This window comes from Erythranthe guttata, chromosome 8 (assembly GCF_056151865.1).
Source record: "Erythranthe guttata isolate IM_541 chromosome 8, IM_541, whole genome shotgun sequence".
Taxonomy (NCBI): Eukaryota; Viridiplantae; Streptophyta; class Magnoliopsida; order Lamiales; family Phrymaceae; genus Erythranthe; species Erythranthe guttata.
The window spans coordinates 12,771,577-12,778,998 of record NC_142540.1 but is presented as its reverse complement, the minus strand read 5'-3'; the positions used below and the strand labels follow the sequence as shown (position 1 = coordinate 12,778,998).

Below are 7,422 nucleotides of genomic sequence, written 5' to 3'. Positions count from 1 at the left end.
CCCATAACTCTTTGTTGTCTCTACCACTACAAAACGCAGAGTAAAGAAATGGGTTTTTTGCAAAATCCACCCTTGTGTAATTTCGAATGGTCAAAAAAGTCCCTGTGTTAAAAAAATTAGCAAATCCCCCCTATGAAAATTAGTCAAAGCCAAAAAACCCCCTAACAGCCTATCATGTGCTGCACGCGCGAATTGCGCGACTGGGTGTTTATTTTTTACCCAAAATACCTAAATGCTCTTACAAATAAGTTTCAAAAATTATATATTCACCCCAAAAAAATTTAACCCAGAAAATTCAAGAGAAACTCAATACGGCCCTACTTGAAGAAATGACAAAGAAACAGTTTATTTATTTAAGTTGAATGGATATTTATACAATAAAACATAAATTAGAAATAGAATTAATTGGGGAAACTAAGAACAGCTCACCTTGATTTCCATCTGACGTTGCTTCAGCTCTTCAGGAGAAAGGCGCTGCACGTTTAATGTAGTTTCTTTTAACTTTGCTGGATCTGAATGACCTACATCAATCAACGATAATACAAACGAAACCGAATTATAGTATAGACTAAAAGAATGCTTGTTTCACATCTCCGATACGTAAAATTTCTAACTTAGTTATTTGGCAACTTTAACTGGAACCACAGTAATTAATTATTCACACATGATTTAATTATTCTTGGATAAATTCAAAATAAGCCATTCATTCTTATTAGGTAACAATTATTGAATCTCAAGAAATAGAAAAAAAGAAAGTCAATAACCAGAAACATATTGATGATGAGTTCAATGGAGAACCTCAACCTAGTACTATCAATTTTAAATAGATATAATATTTCCAGAACGAATTTCACAAATAAATAACGTATGAAAGCAGGCAGCAGTAATAGAATGAATTGACTCATTGAGAAGAGAGAGAGAGAGAGAGAGAGAGAGAGAGAGAGAGAGAGAGAGAGAGAGAGAGAGAGAGATGTGTAAGAAAAAAAAAACAAAAAAACAAGTACCAATTGCCCACTGTAACATTCCGTCCGCCGTCCAAATGGGTATCATCATCATCCTCCTCCACAAGCAAATAAGACTCATTTCATCGGTCTGCGCAGGAAAACCCCATCGCCACTAAAACAACCGAAGTTGAGACTGCAATACAACCCCTTCGCCCCCCCCCCCATCTTTGATTATCCCTTTTTTTTCTTCAAATTACTTTTTATTTATTTTACACCTGCTCTAAATCCTATCAATGTAAATTAGAGCTAATTGCACATAAGCCCCTGTGTAATTTCGAATATTAAAATGGGCATTTGACTAACATAAAATTACTAAATTAACCTGATGAATTCTTCTGCCATAAACAAAATTCAAAGAGAAAAAAAAAAATATGTAATGTTCTTCTTCCCCGTCAAAACCCCAACCACAACTCCCAAACCCACCGCCGTCGTCGGATTCCCCGAATCTCCGTCATTTCGTCCTCCGACCTCATCACCGCCTCCGCCATCAGCCGACGACCCGCCACCAGCCAAAGACCACCCTCAATCAGTCCTGCCCCCTTCTGGCACTCGCGATCTAGGTGAGAAGCTTGCAATGGTGAGTCGAAGGACGAGAGATAAATGGTTGCAATGGTTGAAGAGAGGAAGTAATTTGCAACAAAGACTGCCATTTTTGGTGAGAGTGTGTGTGTGTGTGTGTTTTGTGTTTTTTTTTTTTGACGATTTCTCCATTTCACAAACCAAATCATGGACATCCAAATTATTGTCTCAATTTTGAAATGGTGTGACTTTTAATATTGTTGGATGGTGAGGAAGAGGGCCTTTCTGAAAATATTAGGGACTGAATTAAAAAATATGAAAACTTCATTTTGGGCTTGTAGTTTTAGGGTGAAATTGTAATTTTTCGGAATATACGTTTAAAGGGTATTTTTGTCTTTTCAATTCCAAAAACAGACGCCCAATCGCACATCACGTCGAGCTCAAAGGGTCTGTATTGCCTTTGACTAATTTTCACAGGGGGGTTTGTGCTAATTTATTTAACATGAGGGGGTTTTTCAGCAATTTGAGATTACACAGGGGTGGTAAATCACCTTAAACCTTGGCAAGTCCTTGACAAGTCCTGGGTGCCAACTCAAATGCCCTTAATTCCACTTTGCACCCTTCAAATTTTTTTTTTATTCGCAGCCCCACAAAATATTAATAGTACTTTCCACCTTCAAAAGGGAATAAATCATTCACATTGCACCCCAATTATAAATTTAAGGTTAATGAGTATAATTTCATAGTATTTACCAAATAAAAAACTTCTTCTGTGTTGTAAAATATAATTACAATAATAGAATTTTCATCAAACAATTACAAAATTATTGGAATTGGTAAAAAAGGTGTTTTTTTTTTGGGTATTAAAGTATATTTTTATGCAATATTGTGAAAACATATCGAAAAACTTTCGTATGAAGTATTTATTGAGCCTATATCATCTTTATAATAGTATTTATTTTTGTTCTCGAAATGTTAAGTTAAGTTGTTTATTTTCATGCACCGTTAAATTATTTTCTTATTATATGACTCAAAAAATAAATTTTGTTACACGAAAATAACATCCAAATTTTTTGTTTATCAAAGACCTAATACAAATCAAATAATTTATTGAGGAAATTTTAATAAAATACTAATTGGCGTGCAATGTGAATGATTTATAATTTTTTAAGTGTGCAATCTGTTATAAATTTGTTTTTTTTCAGGAACTCAAAGTGCCAAAATGATACGTTAGAGGATGCATATTGAAATTAAGACAACTGAAATGATAATATTTGCAACCCAAAGAATCCTACACTTTGAGGAACATTAAACTTTTTACGGCCAGACCAATCTCCAATCTCGAGATCGATCGACGAAGAAATGGTAAGTTTTGCTCTAATTACTTTTTGATAAACCATCTCTAACCGAATTAGCCGAATATTTTATGTGTTGATGCTTAATTAATTATTATTTTTCTTCCATGGTGATTCCTTTAAATGGTCATTTGGCTTACTCAATCTCCAAAACATAGCCAAGGTCGTTATAAAGTATTTGATAGTTCAATCGTAGGATATGGGGATCCATGCTAGCATACACTAGAATGTGGATGAATTGTTGTTTTGGTATATAATATATCCTATAATTTATCCTTAACTAAGTTTGTAATTTGTATTAGGTGTGTCATTATATAGTTGTTGATTAATTGGTATTGTTCGCTAATTTATTTAATTTGTGCAGAAAAGACTATACACAGGAGATCTAAATTAAACATTAGAAAACTTTTTGTTACAATCTAATTTATGTCCTTTTATAATTATTTTTAATAATTTGTTTTACATTTTAGGACAAATACAGTTAGGTGCACTTTTATTGGAAGCATTTGCTGAATAAATGGATGCATATCTCTCGCCAACGATGATCAAACTGGACCTATGGTGGCCATTCTTCAATTTTGCAGATTAAGACTTAGGTATGTGATATTTAACGCTAATTCATATTTTATATTGTAGTTTTTGTAGATTTTCATTATTTCACCCTGAAATCAAAATTAGAAACCACGAGTATACCAAATGATCTATATGGAGCCTTAACTACAAAGAGAAGTAAAAAAAATATTCGCTAAAATTTTCATTGAAAAAACTTAACTATAAAAACTAATCTTATATTTTAATCTATGAACTCACGGGCTTGCTGTGAGTGAAAATTCCACATCAGTTAATCAACTATTGGTCGTTCGTTGACTTGGTCGAATGATCCACTTCTTATCCATATTTTTCATTGGTCATGGTTTTTGTTGCTTATGTTACTAGGTGATGGGGCTTAAGAAACGCATTGAAGATGTAAAAGGGTGGTTAGCAATTGTTGATTCATAATGATAAAGTATTAAATATGAAACCCTTTATCTGAAAACAAGTTCTCCAAATGGGTGAAATTTTTGAAGTGGTGATTGATTATCTTTGGTGTACGAGAAAAGTAATAGGTACTCATGTTGAATCTCTTGAATTTTATATTACCGATGAGTGGGGAATATGTGCTTGCTCAAATAAAAAAAAAAAAAAAAATTAGTTTGCTTTTATTTCAGTTTATGTGACGTTACAAGGATCACCATGGATCGCATTGCCTGCTTCGCTTTTTTTATTTGCTTTGAGCTATTAATTAGGTTGGGCTGCTCCAACACTTTAAGAAATAATTCTGTTTTTTTACAATAAATTTTTGAATCTTTTTTTTTTCTTCATTAGTCTTTTCTTAAGGCAGCTGGTGAGGAAATAAAATTAATTTAGATGTCAGCCTGCTACTTCTATACTACCAAAGCTGAGACAACTTTATTTAGCTTTTTTATCTCACTTGATTATGTGTATTTTGGAAATCGACTTCACTTACTTTACTTTCTCTGCACCCGGTTACCATATTTGTTTTGCAATATCCTTTTGAATTTCACTTTCCCTAATATTTCACAAGTCCCTTAGCCCTCGATACAATTCGATTGACCATTATTCACATTAGTAGAGCTTTGAATACTATTGCTCTAGGATACATAATATCGATTCCTTATAGTTGACTCTACATGATTTGTGTAGCCATTTATATTAGTTGAGCTAATAATTTCATGTTAGAATCCAATTCTTAGAATTTAATGATGTGAGTGATGTTGTTGCCGGAAAAAATTGGTGTGAATTTAGAGCATCTCCGACCGGTCTCACCATTTTTTCACCAAATCCCATTTATGTTGGTGAAAAAATGGGTTCATCTCCCACCGGTACCACACCATTTTACTCTTCCACATTTTTTTGGGGAAAAATGGTGTTTTTGGTCTCCAATGGGTTTCACCAAAATTTAGACCAAATATTAAAATAATAATATTTCACCATTTCACCACTTATAGGAAATAGGATTTGGTTTGCTCTCCCATGGCATCTCACCATATATGCCCAAAAAATATAAATCTAATGTTACCAATATATTTCACCATTTCACCACTTATTATATTTAATTAATAGCAATTAATGTATTAGTTAGGTAAAGAAATGAAGTAATAAACATTGATACCAACAAAATATACAAATTAATTAAAAATAAGCATATTTATATTTTTAGAATTAATGTTTTGTTAATAATAACAAATGTATTTGTATTTTAAAAACTAATTTAATAATTAATACCAATGTATTAACGATAAATATGCTAATAAGTTGGTAATCGGGTGCAATTACTTAAAATCGTTATTTTATATGGTACTTAATAAAATTGTGTTAGTTACGGCAAATCCTATTTTCACCTCTATATTTGGTAGGAAAAATAGGATTTGGTGGAAAAAATAGGAAAATGGTGGACCGGTGGGAGATGAAAATTCCTTCACGAAAAAATTTGGTGGAAAAATAGGATTTGAGTATTTGGTGATATGGGGTTGACCACGGTGGGAGGCTAAAACCAATTCTTTATAACTTTAGGTGTAATGGTGATATAGGAATTTTGGGTGGAAGCTAAAAACACCTAAATTAGATGAAAAAATGGCGTTATGGCGTCCGGTCGGAGATGCACTTACAACATTTACCTCGAACAACTTCCAATCCGGCATTTTCTCATCCTTTTGAACAGACAACTCTCAATGCATACACATAAGTGTCAACCACTCGCATGAATATTCCAAACTAATATATAATTTCTAAGTTCTAACTTCTAAGTATGATTGGATACATATAACTAGGGATGGCAAAAAAAAACACGATCCGCTAGCTAACCGTGAGTATTCGCTCCGTTTAAAACCCGCTACCAAAACCATTAGGGTTTGGTAATAGTTTTGGTAAAAGAAATGCGACCCTCACAGTTTTGGTATGGTTCTCGTTTTACCCCTACGGTTATGGCTATCCGACCAAATATATATATATATATATATATATATATATATATATATATATATATATATATATATATATATATATATATATATATATATACACACACACACACACACACACACACACGAGGTGAGGAGCACCGCGCAATGCGTGGTGCCGGTGCCCTGTTTACATATTTGCAAAATGTGTTTTATTTATGATGGCGTGAATTTGAAGGGGTTGATGATACGCTACATGTGACGCGTCAAAGTTGCCCCCATATCGTGATCAATATTAGATGACTGAATATAAGGGTAACATTTATTAAAACAAAGCATTGTATACGGTGAGAAGGGTTATGAAATAAGAGATAATATTGATATGTAAAAAGGTAAAGGACCAAAAGTTATATTTATTGATGATACAAAACTGATGTATACAAGCTAGTATTCTATGATATGTAAAGGATAAAATGTTCGTACATGATTATTGTTGGACTCATTGTTGCGATGGATGATACTGATTAGGAAAAGGAGAATTCGGTTCTAGATTGGTACACAATGGTATGCGGTGAAGATTTGTTACGGCATATTGCTTGTATATAGTATTCGGAAAAAAAAAAGTCAACGCCGGAGACCGGCGGTCAACGGCGGTGATGGACGAATTTGTCCATAAAAATGTATTTTGGGTCAAAATTGAATAATTTGTGAAGTTTGTGGTCAAATTGAGGTTAAATTAAATTAAAGATGAAATTGGAGCATATTAAAGTATGAGGGGCTATTTTAGTCTTTTACAAAAATCTGGATATTATTTGTAAATAAATTTTTTATATGAATCTCTTTATAAATAAGTACCCATTGATGGGCTTATTTGTAAAGACTCCTTTATTAAACAGCAACAATTGATCCAAATAAAAGGTGGTGTAGAAAATTGGATTGTAATTTGTAATAAAAAATAAAATGAGAATCCAAATTGAAATAGGATTAATGGGATACGTTCCTTAAGGGGTCATACTTCTTCTTGGATAGGAATACATACAAGAGAGTCCATGTTATAAATAAACGATTTCTTTTTCTTTTTCGAATTCATGTTAGAAGCGATTGACATACAAGAGGAAAAAGAGGAGTTTTTGCTTCCTCAAGATTTTACTTCACCATAAACTAATTACTCGAAGAAATAAAATTATTTTTTCCAACAGAGAGAGCAAACGAGAAGGAGCAACCGAGTCCAGATATATAATAAGAGAAGAAAATTACAGGTACGTACAGGTATATATTTATATATTCAAATTATGGTTAGTTGCTTTTCTTATTGTTTACCCCCAAAACAATAGAGAATTCACTGCTTTCCTGAAATCTTTATGTGGATTTTTGGCGTTTGTGTGTGAAGGTGCATAAAAATGGCATACACGTTGCGTTAGGTATTAATATTAATAATATTTATGATAATATTAATCATTAATCATATAATAATAATAATAATAATAAAATATTGTAATTGTTGTCATTCAAAGTGGACTTTTTTATTTTTGCCGTACAATGTAGAGTCATAACTCATAAGAATAAAATAACAAATTTAATATA

At 32.5% G+C, this 7,422-nt stretch overlaps 1 long non-coding RNA gene and 1 other non-coding gene across 4 annotated transcripts; one reads left to right on the top strand and one right to left on the bottom strand.

Moving 5' to 3' along the window:
• Nucleotides 1–321: 321 nt before the first annotated feature.
• LOC105967815 (uncharacterized) lies at nt 322–1,144 on the bottom strand. Its single transcript, XR_016033139.1, has 2 exons — nt 1,005–1,144; nt 322–521 (listed from the first exon to the last, which is right to left on the bottom strand). It is a non-coding gene; the product is annotated as an uncharacterized LOC105967815 (transcript).
• Nucleotides 1,145–1,518: 374 nt separating this feature from the next.
• LOC105967817 (uncharacterized) lies at nt 1,519–7,092 on the top strand. 3 transcript variants are annotated; one of them, XR_016033138.1, is made up of 4 exons: nt 1,519–1,659; nt 2,729–2,888; nt 3,349–3,474; nt 7,038–7,092. It is a non-coding gene; the product is annotated as an uncharacterized LOC105967817 (long non-coding RNA). The 3 variants fall into 3 exon arrangements; XR_016033137.1 differs by lacking the exon at nt 7,038–7,092 and adding an exon at nt 6,367–6,483; XR_001173698.2 differs by lacking the exon at nt 7,038–7,092 and adding an exon at nt 3,815–4,291.
• Nucleotides 7,093–7,422: the final 330 nt, after the last annotated feature.